We start from the raw sequence: 17,163 nt of genomic DNA, 5'->3' as shown, positions 1-17,163 counted from the left end.
TGAAGCAGTATGTTTTCAGCTAAGAAAGTTAACTTTATTGTAAAATTTCTTACACATGTGGGTGTTTAGCCACCTGAGTATTCTTTGTTTTCCTAAAAATATACTCAGGTCAGGTCATTCTATTTCAGTTCAGCAGTTTAAAATACATAGTGGGGTGGAGTTTTATAAAAAATAAAATGTGTTGGATTTATTTTGTTTACTTGGAATTAAAAATACTAGCAAACTCTCATACAGCTGTGAGGAGCAGAACTCATATTTCATTGGAGACTTTAATTCAGTTGAGTAATGTTTCTTTTAAAAGTAGAACATTTAAAGGTTCCTCTTTTCAAAACTACTTCTTTTTGAAGAGTGAAGTTTTGGTAAGAGATAAGTTCCTAATATTGAGCCTGATCGTGAAAGTATTGTGTGCATGGAATTTCCATTAAATTTAAATGGGAGTTCGGCAAAATGCAGTGTGTGTAGGATCTGATCCATTGTCTAATTGTCTTTGGTATTAAATGACTATAATATAAACAATGCCTTCTTAGGACATTTTATACGGACTTTCAGCACATGGCTTATTTTGTAGCCAAACTATGTAATCTGAATGAAAGCACTTATTTGTTTTTCCAGGTAAAAAGAATCGTCTGTCTCCTTGAGCCACCTAGATCTATGTGCAGGGATTCATTTGAACCTCTGTGCATTTGCTCCACAAAAATTCACGCTTCCTTTGCGTTTTAGACTGAAACAAAACTAGAATCTCAAAAGCAAGCAAAACTCATTAGAAAGCACCAAGTTTTCCTCGTTTGGTGCTAAAATTAAGTGACACTGAATGTCTCCTGGCTTCAGTGTGAGATTCACAAATTGGTTCAGATTTATTTGAGTTTAGGCTCAGGTTCACTAGAATCTTTCAGTGAACTTGAGCTAAATTTCATATTTGTGATATGCCCCAGAACCAGACACGCATCTCTTTGTGTTTATATCCCAAGTTTCCCACAGCTCTATCCTCTCTCCCTCTAGTTAGGTCACAGCTGAAGATGAGTTGGATTTGCAATGTGTTGATAGCTGTGTTGAGAGAGCTTGCACAATACCTACCCCATGTCATGTCTATTAGCCCTGCATTTTTATGAGCACTGAATTCACCCTTTAGCCTACACAGAGAATTTCATAAGATTCTGAAATATTACATACTTCTATAAAACTCTATATGTAATTGTTAGGACTATATTGAAATACATTTGTCAGTCTAAAATCTTTGGGAGTTGGGGGAGTGTTTTTGCCTGGCTCTTCCAGTACAAATAGGAAGTGTGGTCGCCCTGGGTTTGGGGATGTTTATATGGAGCAGAGGTCTAGCATTACTTAGATATTGTTGTTTTTGTTCTTTTGACCCAGATCCTTAACTGTCAATAACTGGATCATAATATATCAGAAATGCATATGTTATTTTTGGGTTGGAGAAAAGAAACTTTTCTGACAATTTAACGGTCTTTACTTACAAGAGTCTGTGTAGCCCAGTGAGCTGCAGCTTTTGACAATAGCAAATTGAAGCTGGCCCTCAGGCAAGAAGTCCCTTCCCTCCCAGAACCATTGTATAGTATGATCCCCTACACAGTTGTGGGGTCAGCTATGCTGATTTCCTGGGGCCAGCACAACTGGTGATTCTGACCCCAGGATTAACTGCCTATGCCCAGGCAATGATCCAGTATGGTATATGGGCCCTCAAGTAGTTGCACTTTCCTCATCATGAGTAAATGATGAGGCTGTACTCTCTAAATGTTAAGCCGGTTTAACCCATTGCTTTGACACAATGAGTCACTTGATTCATCTGCCTCCCTGGGTCATGCTCTAGTGACAGCCCTTGGCTGCATCCTCAAACACAGGCCTGCCTGGACCTCACACATCCCAAAGCTCTGCCTGACAGATGCACGTTACTTGGATGGAGTAATTCAATCTGCTGTGATACTGACTAACTAGAGGCAAGAACTAGTCACTAGCCTTTTCTGCTGATTGGTTATCTTCCTGCATCTTCCAGGTGCCTGAAGATAGCCCTTCAAAATCCTGGGGAGCCAAACAGGCCACCCCAACACATCACAGAGAATGCAGCCTAACTCAATCCAGTATTGCCTACAATGGGTGCTGAAACAGATCTTCAAGCCACCTTAAAAAGCCATTCTTGAAGGTGGAGTGGGGCCGTAAGACTCCCAGTCTATTAGGAGAGCCAAGGGTTGTGCTCATTTCACAGCCAACAAACCCTTCCACTAAGGGTTGAGATGAGCACAAGACATCCTCTATTGCAGGATGTCATGCAGTCCCATGTTCTTCTGGCTGGCCAAGTATCTGACACTGTAGTGGCAGATTCAAATGCTGTCTGTATGGAGAGTAGAAAGAGGCTATTGTAGAGGCAGCAGGGAAGGAAAAGGCCCAAGAATGAAAACTGACAAGCAGCATAGCACAGGTCTGTTTCTATGCCATTCGTTGACCCTATAGAAACTACAGCTGAAGACCATGAAACTATAGCTAAAGACCATAACCAAACTCTCATTGAATTCACTGGGGCCAGGAGTCACCTTACAGGTATTTACAGTACATGGCAAAGGGGAAAAATAATAGGCATTTATGTAGTGCTTTATAACAAGTTAACTAATATAAAGCTTGCTCAGATCAAAGTCCTAGTATTAGAATGCCAAAACCCAGGGCCGGCACTGCTGTTACGCAGCAGATAAAAGTGATCATTTTATCTGTTCCCCGTTGATGCATATTAAAACCATCTCCTTTTTTCCCTACAAGAGTCTGCCTGTTCACAAAAACAGTTGATCCTGCCAGCTGAGATGTGCCATCTGCATCGAAGTGCAGGGTTGTGACCATTTGGATTGGGTGAAAGATGCTTTCAAATTCTGAGTGAGATTTTATGTTGCTTCATTGGAAAACACAACAGAATCCTTCAAAACTGGCTTGAGATACTTACAACAGCTTATTTGAAATTAGAGTGTGTTGAGTGGAATTTTACTCGAAATGAGTGAGACCTGCAGGTATGCTACACATTAAGGGCCTGATCCCACCGGGAGCTAAGTACCTACTGCGAGGTGCTGAGAAACCTCAACTTCCATTAGTTTCAATGGGAATTGTGGAAGGTAAACATCCACTAAACCAAAGCTCACTGAGGGTAACAGAAGTCTCCATTATCTTTAATGAGCTTTGGATCAGGCCCTAAATGTTTTCTATACGGGTTTGTTCTTTTATATAGGAAGTGTAGTTCCAGTGGTTCCCATACTAAAATTAAATGTTTTGCACCCTCGTTCCAAATTGATAAGCCTCTGCTCAGAGCAAGGTGCTACAGGACAAAACATTTGTCCATTTTGCGGATAACTGATGATAGGAGTGATAGGAGTGGCTGCAAAAGTGGTTCTGAACATATGCAAAAGGCTTACTTCTGTTTTTATCTGTGAATTTTTAACTGTCAGAAATGCCCGTTTAAGAAAAGTATTTGCCTGAGAGGGGAATGTTGCCAGGAACAGGAAATTAGAAAGCACAGAAGAAAGGAAGTGTAAAAGCCAAAGGTAGCAATGGGTGAGAATTTAGAGCACAATCCTGCCAGATGCTGTGTGCCTGTTGCAAAGTGTGGAGCCTCCTAAACTTTCATTGTCAGCACCTTGCAATAGCATTCGGCCCCTGGATAGCAGTAAGTGCTGATCTTTCCACTGCGGCCGTCTGTATTGCGAGGGCCCTGTCATTGACTTCCATGGCTAGACATTTTGTTTATTTTTAATAACATTTCCCCACTGCCTGTTTCTACTTACAAGCATTAGAAATTTGGTTCTCTTGAACGGTTTGACTGTGATTTGAACATGGAACCTGAAGCCCCAATCCTGCAAACTGCTTTGCATGAGGAGACCCCTATAGCTGCACAGACCCCCTCTGCCTTCATTGGGACTCCATGGAGGCACAAAGACCTGCCAGTCCAGAGCAGCTAGAAGATTGGGGCTTCAGGTTGCATGTTCAAAACTTAGCCAAACTGTTGGGGCCTAAATGAGGGTCGTACCCTAAGACAATTTATATTTGACTGGTTCTGTATAAATTATGCTCTGCCATGCAGGTTGAAAATTTACGCCATGAATAATACATAAGTTGCAGTGTAAACACTCAGTGTAAACACTTTAGTATCATGTATAAACTACTGAGAGGATTTAAAATCTGTTACTGTACTTGAGATACTGCAGTTTTTCAGAACCAGAAAATAATGCTATCAAATACACTGCAAGTTTTAAAATCTCTATTTGCTAGGCAAGGAAACAGAGAACTTTGTAGTTTATATTTGGATTATGCTAATAAATTGACTTGGCATGTTCAGGACTCTGTTATATGCACGGTTTCAGTCAGGCCCACCGACAGCAATTCCTGGCCTCCGCGGGTGCCCAGCGAGCTGCCAGGTGTGCTCTTCTGGCAAGGCCAGGGCTTCCTTATGCCTGCCTGGCTGCCATGGTTGCCGCCAATACCACCCCGTGCATGCCTAGGAGCATAGGTGCCGATTTCCAGATTTCCCAGGGTGCTCGATCCCCCATTTCATCCTAGGCCCGTATCTCCAATGCCCCACTCTACCTCTTCCCACTCCTGTTCAACCCCCAAGGGCACCCCATATACAACTGGTGCCTCCCCATAGTGGTGGGGCACTATCTAAAGGGCAGGTCACGTGTTGTCCCCTCCCCCCGTGCCCAGCCCAAGGTCACCGCGCTCTCCCTGCCCTGTTACCCGCAGGGGTGGGGGCCGCTGTGTCTTCCCGCTGCGTCTCCCGGCATGTTCTGTCACTCTCCCTGGTGGGCAGGAGCCCAGGAGGGAGCTGCTTTTAATGCTGGTCCATCCTGGTCACTGCTCTGCAGCCTTGTCTGGCTCAGGAGGAGGTGGCTTCTGCTCCTCACCCGATTCGGCTGCCGGGGACCCCAGCACCTGAGCCTGGGCAGGGAGTGGAAGTCACCTCCCCAGCCAGGCTCTCCCAGGCAGCTGCTGTGCAGGGCTGCAGAGCAGCATCTCAGTGGCTGGAAGGGGCTGATCCTGCCCCTTCCACTCCCGGCATCTGGTCCATGCATTGCCCAGGCCTGCCCCTGCCCCACCTCTTTCCACACACTCCCGCTCCTCCTCCCAATGCCTCTGGCACGCCACCAGACAGCTGATGGTGGTGGGTGGGAGGCAGTGGGAGGGATTAGGACAAGCTGATCGGTGGGGACTGCCACTGGCGGGAGGTCCTGGGGATGGAAGAGGCCTATGCCTAGGAGCTCTGTGGCCCTTTTAAATGACCCAGGCCCCTGGGCAATTGCTCCCTTTGCCCCTCCCTTTTGGCGGGTCTGGTTTCAGTTCTGTTGTATTGGCTTGTGACTGGCAATGTAGACAGCTGTGCTTTAAATCAACTTCTGTTAGCTAAAGGCCCAAATTTAAAAAAAAATAACAACTGAACTTTAGATTTAAATAGCACTCTTTGTATTGGATGAAAATGGAGAACAATTTGCCATAGTTATTTTTTTAACAAAGCTGTTAATTCCACATGCAAAAATGTACTGTGTAATTTTGAAAAAATACTTTCTGATTTGCATCTTACCACATTTAGTAAGGCATAAGATTTCAAACTGTATCCTCATTTTACTCAGGGCTTGATCCTGCGCCCATTCAAGGCAGTGGGAGTATTCTCATTGACTTGAATGCGAGAAGGATCAAGCCCTCAGTGAGGTTATTATAAAATATAAACATGAACATCATGTAACAAACCAAATTGCTTAGGGGCCAACCCTGAAAGAAGCTGAGCACCTCCTGTTGACTTTAGTAGCAGTTTGAGGTCTGATCCTATAAACGTTTGCTACCAGAAGTAATACTCATTACTATCTATAGTACCATATCAATCCAGCGTTACTTCTCCTAGGAGTAAGCACTTCTTCCAATAGTAAATGCTTGCAGGATTAAGCCCTCAAAACACTGAGCATGTTATAAGAGAGGTTCAGCAAGTTTCATTTTCAGACACCCAAACAATAACCCGGTAATTACTCTAATGCATAAGAACCAGTGTCGGGACTGTTAGTCATTTATTTTGTCACCTATGGCAATAACATGAACATTTTCCGTTCTTAAATGGCATGCCCTGTTAGTTGATCAGGAACCCTTTCTCATGTGCCTCCCTTTGTAAATTTCTGGTAGTTTTTTTATAAAAGTCACTTGCATGCTAAAGACATCTGCATAAGTAACCTGTTTTCTGCAATACTTACACGTCTTCCCTTATTTGAATTATGTAGCAGTGTGTTAGTATTTTCTTAATTGAACCCTAGGTATACAGTGCTCTAAGATTTTCAATATCTAGAAAAGAAAGCACACATTTCGGCAGCTGTAGCAAGAATCATAATGCAGTTTAGATCTGACAGTTATTTTGTCTCTGAGAAATGTTATGTTTTCTGCTCAATTTCCTTTGTGACATTAATTCTACATGCATTAATTAGCAGCTATTACTGTAGGCACTGAAACTAAAAATACACCTGTAACTTTTTCCAGGGGTGAAATAATTAATATTAAATAACTTGTTTGTCTTATAATTGCTGGAAGATTTTTGTTTTGTTTTGCTCTGTCTCTTTGACTGGACTGTGGAAAGTTTCACTGAGGGCTCTAGTCTGAGCTCTTTCCTGACTCAGCATTTCTTTGCAAAATGCTTCGTGCAATTAAATAATATAACAAATGAGTTAAATTATTGTATTGTTTTGTTTTAACAAAGGAGTGGAAGAAAAAGACATTAAGAGTTACAGGTAAAGAAAAATGGGATTTCCTACAGGGATTTGAAATAAGATGCAGAGTTATAGAGGAAGAGAGTTACAGGAAGTCCGTTCCAAACAACAGGAAGAGGAAGGCTCTCGTGCCAAGCAATAGCAAGCTAGTGTGTATTTTGACGGGAAAGGATTGAGATGGAGAGGCAATGAGGAGCCCAGTATTAGAGGCATGATCCTGTTGAAGTCAAAAGGAGTCTTTCCATTGACTTGAATAGAACGTGTATCAGCTCCTTTTGCAAAGATCTGCACTCCTGCTCTGGCCCCTTTATGCTGGGCAAAAGGGCTGAAGTAGTGTAAAGAAGATCTACAAGCCCCAGATCCAGCCAAAATAATCTGGCATAGGAACTGGGCATTGCAACTTCATGCTGACTTTCTAGCTCTGGTGTAGAATGTGTGCTTAGGCATAGGAAGAGACTGTTACAAGACAGGCTCTCAGGACTCTATAAACTATATTGGGGGCCATTCCAGCCCTGAGAGCAGCCTGGAGTCAGGTGGGTGCAAAGGTGGAGTAAAGCCACCATAGCCCATCGTTATCACACACTGTAGCTCCGTATTCCATGCTGTGACTTACAGGCAAAGCACATCATTTCACCTAGATGAGCAGTAGGATAGGGAGAGAGAAGCGAGGTCTGTTGGGTAGGGAGGAACTGAGTCTCTGGAAGATTTTAAAAAGTTATGGGCCTTATTCCAGAGCTGGCTGTACTTTAAAGAAGCCTCATTGAAGGCACAGGAGTAAACTATCCTGATGTGCTGAAAGAATAACAAATATGGCAGGCGACCAGCTTGGCTTAAAAGGGAAATCTTCAATGAGCTTGAACACAAAAAGGAAGCTTACAAGAAGTGGAAACTTGGATAGATGACTAGGGAGGAGTATAAAAATATTGCTTAAGCATGCAGGGGTGTAATCAGGAAGGCCAAAGCACAGTTGGGGTTGCAGCTAGTAAGGGATGTGAAAGGTAACAAGAAGGGTTTCTACAGGTATGTTAGCAACAAGAAGAAGGTCAGGGAAAGTGTGGGACCCTTACTGAATGGGAGAGGCAACCTAGTGACAGATGATGTGGAAAAAGCTGAAGTACTCAATGCTTTTTTTGTCTTGGTCTTCACAGACAAGATCAGCTCCTAGACTGCTGCATTGGACAGCACAGTGTGGGGAGGAGGTGAGCAGCCCTCAGTGGTGAAAGAACAGGTTAAGGACTATTTAGAAAAGCTGGACATGCACAAGTACATGGGTCTGGATCGAATGTATCCGACGGTGCTGAGGGAGTTGGCTAATGTAATTGCAGAGCCATTGGCCATTATCTTTGAAAAGTCATGGCAATTGGGGGATGTCCCATATGATTGGAAAAAGGCAAATATAGTGCTCATCTTTAAAAGAAGGGAAGAAGGAGAATCTGGGGAACTAAAGACTGGTCAGCGTCACCTCAGTCCCTGGAAAAATGATGGAGCATGTCCTCAAGAAATCCATTTTGAAGCACTTGAAGGAGAGGAAGGTGATCAGGAACAGTCAATATGGATTCACCAAGGGCAAGTCATGCCTGACCAACCTGATTGCCTTCTATGATGAGATAACTAGGTCTGTGGATATGGGGAAAGTGGTGGGCATGATATATCTTGACTTTAGCAAAGTTTTTGGTGCGGTCTCCCACAGCAAGTTAAAAAAGTATGGATTGGCTGAATGGACTATAAGGTTGATAGAAAGCTGGCTAAATCGTCAGGCTCAATGGGTAGCTGTCTAGTTGGCAGCCGGTATCAAGTGGAGTGCCCCTGTGTCTGTCCTGGGGCTGGTTTTGTTCAACATCTTAATTAATTATCTGGCTGATGGGATGGATTGCACCCTCAGCAAGTTTGCAAATGACACTAAGATGGAGAGAGAGGTAGATATGCAGGAGGGTAGGGATAGGGTCCAGAGTGACCTAGACAAATTGGAGGATTGGGCTAAAAGAAATCTGAGGTTCAACAAGGACAAGTGCAGAGTCCTGCACTTAGGACAGAAGAATCCCATGCACTGCTACAGGCTGGGGACCAATTGACTAAGCAGCAGTTCTGCAGAAAAGGACCTGGAGATTACAGTAGACAAGAAGCTGGATATGAGTCAACAGTGTGCCCTTGTTGCCAAGAAGGCTAACTCCATATTGGGCTGCATTTGTAGGAGCATTGCCAGCAGATCGAGAGAAGTGAGTATTCCCCTCTATTCGGCAGTTGTGAGGCCACATCTGGAGAATTGCGTCCAGATTTGGGCCACCCATTACAGAAAGGATGTGGACAAATTGAAAGAGTCCAGCGGAGGGCAACAAAAATGTTGAGGGGGCTGGGACACATGGTTTTTGAGGAGAGGCTGAGGGAACTGGGCTTATTTAGTCTGCAGAAGAAAAGAATGAGGGGGGATTTGATAGCAGCCTTCAACTACTTGAAGAGGGGTTCCAGAGAGGATGGAGCTCAGCTGTTCTCAGTGGTGGAAGGTGACAGACCAAGGAGCAGTGGTCTCAAGTTGCAGTCGGGGACGTCTAGGTTGGATATTAGGAAAAACTATTTCACTAGGAGAGTGGTGAAGCACCACTGGAATGAGTTACGTAAAGGAGATGTTGGAATCTCCAGCCTTAGAGGTTTTTAAGGTCAGGCTTGACAAAGCCCTGGCTAGGATGATTTAGTTGGTGTTGGTTCTGCTTTGAGCAAGGGGTTGGATTAGCTTACCTCCTGAGGTCTCTTCCAACCCTAATCTTCAGTGATTCTTCTGTGATTCCTACTTCTTTTGAAAAGGATAGCATAATTCCCATTTACTTCAATGAGCATAAAATTAGTCTGAAGGATAGTTTTGATCTGGAAACGGTTGGGAGGCCAGTAGAACTATGACAGTGGATGTTGATGGATTTCCTCTTCAAGTGGATGTGTGAGAAAGTAGGGAGCCAGCATACTGCACATTCCTGAGATTTGGGGCTAGAGGAGGCTGTAGAGAAGGGAAGAGCAGTGGTTAATTATGTTTAACTTTACAGCAAAGACAATATCCGAGAGCTAAAAGAAAAATAATAGTCAGCCCCACTGTTTTAATTACAAACACTTGTCAATAGGAATTCAGGAAAGAATCTAAAGTTCAGATACAGTACATTAGTCACAATCAAACAACCATCAATAATTAGTAAAAATAGCTGAATATTGTTACAGTCCACAAAGTATCTTGACTAAAATGACAAAGAGAAGCATTCCACTTTTACGAATGCAAAGAGGTTTTCATAATTAAGGTTTTAATTGCTCTGACTTGATCACTCAGGACATTTTCAAGGACAGACAGGTCCTTGCTGATACCTCCTTTGATTGCAGACAGTGGGACAGATCCTCAGCCCTTGCGAAAGCTACCCACTCCTTTCCAGTGACTCAGGTGGGCAAGGAGTAGGATTGTAAAGGCCCAGAGCATACAGCCAAAATAACCAAGGGCAGCCCTAAGACTTAGAGTCACATTTTCCCACTCCTCAGCTGCTCTGTGTAAGCTTGCACAGCTCAGGATCTCATCTGGCCCTCTACTCATAGCCGATTACCACCATCCTGCTTTCACTGACCTCCACGATAGTAGGATCAGAACTGTAAACGCTTCAGTTGCCATAATGATACATCTAAAATGAATATATGCTATAACAAGAATATAGTATAAACATTTTCAAGCACTGGGAAATCAAAATATGGCCAATTACATAGAATTATCTTAAGAACTGCCTTCAAATTATTATTCTTATAAAAAGTCATTTCATAGAGCTGTACAGAAATGCAGGCAAACATAGCTGTGAGCTTAGTTATAGCATCATAGATATAAAATTGTTGGAACAACATACAAATAATGAGCTACAAAGCTTAAAGAGGGAAATTCATTTTATGTATAATTAAAATATCAAATTATTGAAAAAGTATGTTAGATATTTTAAAAGGAATTCTATCTTTTTGGAGTTAATTCAGGATATTATAATCTATTTATCAAATGACTTCTGTTAAAAAGGAGCAGTGCATTTTGCAAGTGTGATTACCTTAGCATTTATTTGTGTTCTGATACTGTAATTTTCAATGTAATGACATATCATTGCCATAAAATCAAACAAGGTATTGTATACACCTTAAGGGTAGGGGAAAACGTTTTCCCCTTTTTAGATAAAGAATTATCTATATATGGGGTGAGTAATTCTTTCCTTTTAACCAGACTTTGTTGTAAAAATTACAGCTGAAGCCCTATATATACATCTTAAAGAGATTGATCAAACACTTTAGATATGTCAAAATATATTTTAATCATTGTTCATAGAGTGGAAGGGTCAAGCCACTGGAAAGAGCTGTGCTGAAAATATACTTGTATTGCTCTTGCATTCTTTTAGAGACAAATCCTTTACACATGTGAATAGGCCTTACTCATGCAAATAGTGCCATCAAACCTTTAAGTGTTATGGGCCTGATGTAGGGCCCTCTGAAATCAATGGAAGAAATATTTCCATTGATTTCAATGTGCTGTGGCTCAGGATAAGAGTCTGCAGGATCAGGTTCCATACTGTGGTAATTGTAGTCCGTTTAGTTGGCTCAAACAACCCTTCCTTCCGGTACCAAAACAGTAACACGTGGATCTGAATAAGCATGATGGACATGGGTGTAACTGCAGGGTCTAGAGGAGCCTGCAGGATATGGGCATTAGTTGTTGTTTGCTGTTATTATTATTAGTATTATTTTATTATTTTTATTATTATTTATTTGTATTATCGCATCTGGGAACTCTAGTCATGGACCAGAACCTCATTGTGCTAGGCGCTGTATAAACACATAAGAAAAATATGGTCCCTGCCCCAGAGAACTTACAGTCTAAGACAAAGATAACAGAGGGATGCAGATGGACAAATGGAGGAAACAATAGTGGTCACCATGATAGGCAGTAGTCCCAAGACACCAGCAGCCTTAGTTAAGGCATTGGCATATTCAGATATACTAGCAGTCTTCTAACAAATGTATTGTCCTGCTTGTATTCACACTAAAAAAACCCATAACTGAATAGTATAGAGAGAATATATATCTTTGAAATGGAAACTTTTTGTTTTTTGAGAGGCTGTGAGGAAGATGGGATGAGCAAATTCTACTGTTCTGCAGATATATTGACATATGAAGCATATAAAGTAAACACTGAATTATGCCACTATCAAATAGGAAAGTTTTGAGCACCAGAGAGTTTACGTTTTGGACAGACACACAGTTTTTTTAATATTGGAAAAGCAAACAGAGAAGGAGAAGGATAGTTCCAAGGACTAGCAATGAGTTTTAGAGTTTTTGACCTCTAGATCAGAAATTTATACCTAGCATAGGACAGCAGTGACTGAAATGCATCCAACAAATGGCTGTTCATGGTTTATTCTAAATGTATCGGTGGCCTCTGTCTAGTTCCTCTTGATCCATTTAGGAGTGTAATCTCATTCAGAGCACTTAACCGCTTTTGAAAATTTCACCCCAGGTATCCAGATGGCCAAACCATTGAGCACAAATGGCTCCAATTTATAGCGGCGTTCTCAGTTTCAACAGAGACACCAAGAAGTGAGAGGATTTGGAAACTGAACTGTTCCTGGTGCTCGTCTCCCACTGCCCCCATTGAGAGTTGTGATTATACTGGAGAATTTGAAGTATGTGCATTCTGTTCAGAGAAGAAATAATGGCCTTTTCCATGACATCAGCACCTTTACTAAGCATTAAATTAACTTTTTTTTAAAAAAAAAATCAGGATTGGACCCTAGTACGTAGTTATGTAGTCAAAATGTTAGCAACTGAGCTTTCCAGCCCCCTTCACATTAAGGGAATGAGACAAAGGGACCAGAGTAAGTGATCAACATCTGGCCCAAGGTATGGCATTTGTTTGTTTTTCTGAGGTGTATATTTCCTTTAAATATTGTTTATTATGAGGATTACATAATAATTGTTTGTGTTGCACCTGAGCAATACTGCCAGGAAGGGAAAGATTTTATAAATAAATGGTCAGACTGTGATACTGTTACTTATGTAGAGTGATGAATGGAACTACTCACAGAGTAAAGTGCTACTCAGTGTGAGGAATGATGTCACAAATGGGTCCAGAATTATAAATTTTACATATGTACATTGCAAACTGATTTTTTAAATCAGACAAGCAAGATTTTTTATTTTTAAACTGTAGCAGTTCAGCTTTAAAATAGCCTCCATAATAGAGAATTCTCCAGTGTATTTATACTTGGGTGAGGATACTAATTATCAAATTCAGCTTTCCATGACAACCATCTTACTTTTGTCCCCAGGTAGAAAAGACCATTTAAAGTGCCAATGCACAACCAAAACAACCTTAAAATGTTATAGTACCTCATTTTTGTATATATATCAACATTTTTAAAATAAATGACCCTATAACACAAATTTTTAAAACGTTCACTCAAAACAATGGATCCCTAAGTAGTAATGGCATGCTTTTTGGAAACACCTTATGGCACAATAGCAGCTTGACACTGTGGTGATGAGTTTCAGAGAAATACCTAACACATAGATATCTGATATATAATCATTATATACTGACTAAATTAGACCCTTCTCTTCTTAAAGTACAACAACTTCAGAGGACTTTAAAATATGATTGTGCTGCTGCTTTTTTGGAGGAGTATAAATAGGAGCCCCGGGCCCTTTAAATCGCTGGCTGAGCCCCGCTGTCGCAGCTCCGAGGTAGCAGCAGCAGGGCTCCAGTGGTGATTTAAAGGGCCCAGGGATCGCAGCAGCCGAAGCCCCAGGTCCTTTAAATCGCTGGCCGAGCCCCACTGCCACATCTCCAGGGTAGGGGCGGCAGGGCTCCAGTGGTGATTTAAAGGGCCCGGGGCTCCCAGCAGCAGCCGGAGCCCCAGGCCCTTTAAAGCTCCGCCCGAGCCCTGCTGCTAGAGCTCCGGGGTTACCGTGCTATATGCAAACCCGTGTTATATCGGGTCACGTTATATCAGGTAGAGGTGTATATATTTTAAATTGTATATGTGTATATGGATAGATACATTAAATAGCGAATATAGTATAATCAAGATGTGCACATTACCTAGGGTGTGAGCTAGTGTCCATTGAAGTCCAGTGGAAGGACTGGCATTTGTTCCCTTAAAGAAATGTATGGCCTTGCTTTTGTAACCATATGCTCCCTTCTCCTTTCATTTGTTTATAAAGCACCTAGCACAATTGTACTAAAAAGCAATTTAAAATACACATCTCTGAGACACCATGCAGTATCCATCCATCCTTTAAAGGATTATTTTGGGCACAGTACTGTAGAACTTCTGTATTTTCCTTCATGCAATACTGAAGCCGGAGAAAAGTTGCACAAGTGTTAGCAGCATTGCAAATGTGCTGTACAAAACATCCGTTAAACAATTGCAGTCAGTCGGAAATGACAGTTCAATTGCCTAGTACAAATTTTACTCATTTTCTCAGAACTGCTCGTACCTCAAAGGAAGACTAAGGACTAAGTAACTAATTTTTCAAAGCGGTTGATTATTTCATGGTTAACTGGGTTGAGTCATTCGCAGGGAAACTGTAGACAGTAGACTGAATTGTTGATAAAATAATCCACAGTACCTGCAGCTGGCTTAGCCTTGCACAGTGGTTCTTTGTTCAAAGCCTCTTGCTGGTCTGTACTGTGCGAAGCTTTAGTGATAAATGGAGTAAATCCTTCATGTGTTTTACTCGGTCTTGAAGTACTGTCACTGCTTTTACAATTAAAATGATAGTTCTCAGATACATTAGGTTAAGGATCATATGGATTAGTAGAGATTGCTACCAAAGGACTGTATGGCTTTAGGATTATTTTTCTGTAAAAAGTATAACCTGGAACCATTTCCTAGAGATTTATTTGGAAATCTATATAGTTTGCCAATATTTGCTGTCATTATCCACGTGTGAAACTATACACGTAATTGTTGGCAAAATAACCTAATCTGATGAATTGCACTTGGATTTTAAAAGTAGTAGGGAACTGGATTTTCTTACTCAGTACAGACTTGGAACATTGAAATCCCACATCTCCTTTAGGACTGGATGTATTTTCTTGTTTGGCTTTTTTTAACCAGATTTTTTAAAAGGAATTCATTGTTATTCAATGCAAATCCCCTGCAAAATTGATGTCATTTTAAAATATCAGAACTATAAATCTGAGACGGTATAAATAAGTCCAGAACTGATATTAAAATCTACTAAAGGTTAGATATTTACATTTTCAAATAGGTAAATATTATTTGAGGCATTTTGAGAATGGTTATGAAAGAAGACATTTAATTGGCTGGTGAAGATTCCTCCTATGTGTTACCCAATGTAACCACTCAGGTTGAGCCTACTTTAAACCAATCACTGAAAGTCCCATTACAGATACTGTACAGACTAGTACTGCCACCAGCAAAACTCCCATAGAATTATTAATATGCGTATGTTTCTTCATAATTTTACCCATGGTCTAAGGGCTGTGTTCTGTGAGCTACTTGAGAGCAGGGCCGGCATTTCTATTGAGGCAAATTAGGCAGTCGCCTAGGGTGCCAGGATTTTCGGGGGGTGGCATTTTGCCAGGGGTGGGGGCAGGCGGGTACGGTGAACCTCCTGCAGGCACGACTGCGGCAGCTTCACCGGAGCCATGGACCAACGGACCTTCTGCAGAAATGGCTGTGGCAGGTCCACCGGAGCCGTGGGAGCGGTGCGCGGGGCGGCGAAATGGCCGTGCACCTAGGGCGCAAAAAACTCTAGCGCCGGTCCTGCTTGAGAGTACAGTGGGAGTTGGAGGTATTCTTTGTTTTGTAGTATGAGGATCTGAGCAATTATAGTAGGTGATAAAGGGATCGGACCTGCAGTCCATACAAAAGTAGCACTTCTGTTGGCTACAGTAGGTGTTTTGCCTAAGAAGGACCAAACGATTTGATTTTGTGTTTCATGAGAGGAACTGAAAATATAGCCTACAACCTTGCTAGTTTTAAATAGATGAAAGGGAAGAAAAATAATGGATTATCCTGAAATATAGTGTGGACCATGAATATTTTGAATAATTGACTTAACTAAAAAGATGCAAAAGAAACTTCTAATATGTCTCCAATATGGAAGGAAACCTTTTGTATTTATAAACCCATAAAGATCCCATTCATAGTGGAATTGTAACTGTAATAAAGAAGATTTAATATTTTTATTTACAGCATATTAAAAAACAAACAAACCAACAGAAAGATGTCATTAAGTGGTCACTTTAGTGTATTTTATGGTTAACCTGGTTATGAAAGGATGCACACAAATAATGACATAACATAAAAATCATAATTGAATCTATTTAACTATTGTAACAACGATAATAGCATGACAAAAATGTGAGACAAACTGTCTTAGCAAATTTGCAGACTAAACAAGTCTGCTCTTAACAAATGAAATATCTGTCCATTCATTTGTATGAAAATGGTTAATTCCATGTCTGATATCTAAATATATTAAAATATTCCTGTATTTTACAATATGGAGTAAAATTAGGTTTTGTTATCACTGGGAAGCCTACACATCCTACTATTTTATCTGATTTTATTTCATGATTACCTGGGCCATATTCAGTTATTCATGTTTTAGAGAATATAATTGTAATGCTGGCATTATTTGCTGTGCAATGTGCCTTTTATCAGGAAGAAAGAAAAATCATTTTGCAAAGATTGAACTAAAAACAAATTAAGATTTTAAATGGGAGTTCGGTTCTTATGCGGTGCTAACAAAACCCATGGAGGTAGATTCCTGCAGAGCTTATATTCTAATGGAATTTAAGAAAATTCACATACACAGTTGATCATATTTCAAAGTAATGTGACATCTAATTTATCACGACTGGTGAATAAATCACTTGTCCTTATCAGAGCTGCACAACTAAAATATATTTTGAATCAAAGACACAGATTGCTTTCCTTATATATATTGTGACACCGGTACGTGCTGGTGTCAAACTGCGCTGCCATGGCTTCCACAATTGATGGCAGCTCCCACAATCAGAACTGGGTGGAAAGCAGTTTTCTTGTCCTAAACCAGAATGAAAAATCAAAATCTCAAAAATGTTTATGTATCAAAAGTTTAGGGTGATGAGACAGCAAGTGTGAAAAATCGGGACGGGAAGTGGAAGGGTAATAGGAACCTATATAAGAAAAAGACCCCAAAATCGGGACTGTCCCTATAAAATCGGGACATCTGGTCACCCTAGAAAAGTCCCCCTGCAAAATTCAGTTCCAGTCAGTTGAAACCTTCCATTTTGATTTTGATTTTTTAATTTTGATTTTTTTTACTAACATTAACTTATATTTTTAAACAAAAAGTTGTTGTTTTGAATCGAAAAGGAGATGTTTTTAAAACATCAAAACAGAACATTTCAAAAGTTCTTTCA

The 17,163-nt window shown here is 41.0% G+C and overlaps 1 protein-coding gene and 1 long non-coding RNA gene across 41 annotated transcripts in view; both read left to right on the top strand.

Moving 5' to 3' along the window:
• MBNL1 (muscleblind like splicing regulator 1) overlaps positions 1-17,163 on the top strand; it is a 194,156-nt gene that overhangs the window by 98,242 nt on the left and 78,751 nt on the right. The window lies entirely within an intron of this gene.
• Positions 732-8,422, top strand: LOC142047190 (uncharacterized). The gene is made up of 2 exons (XR_012656362.1): positions 732-3,008; positions 6,722-8,422. It is a non-coding gene; the product is annotated as an uncharacterized LOC142047190 (long non-coding RNA).

Source organism: Chelonoidis abingdonii, chromosome 8 (assembly GCF_003597395.2).
Source record: "Chelonoidis abingdonii isolate Lonesome George chromosome 8, CheloAbing_2.0, whole genome shotgun sequence".
NCBI lineage: Eukaryota > Metazoa > Chordata > Testudines > Testudinidae > Chelonoidis > Chelonoidis abingdonii.
This window is presented reverse-complemented; position numbering and strand designations above follow the sequence as displayed.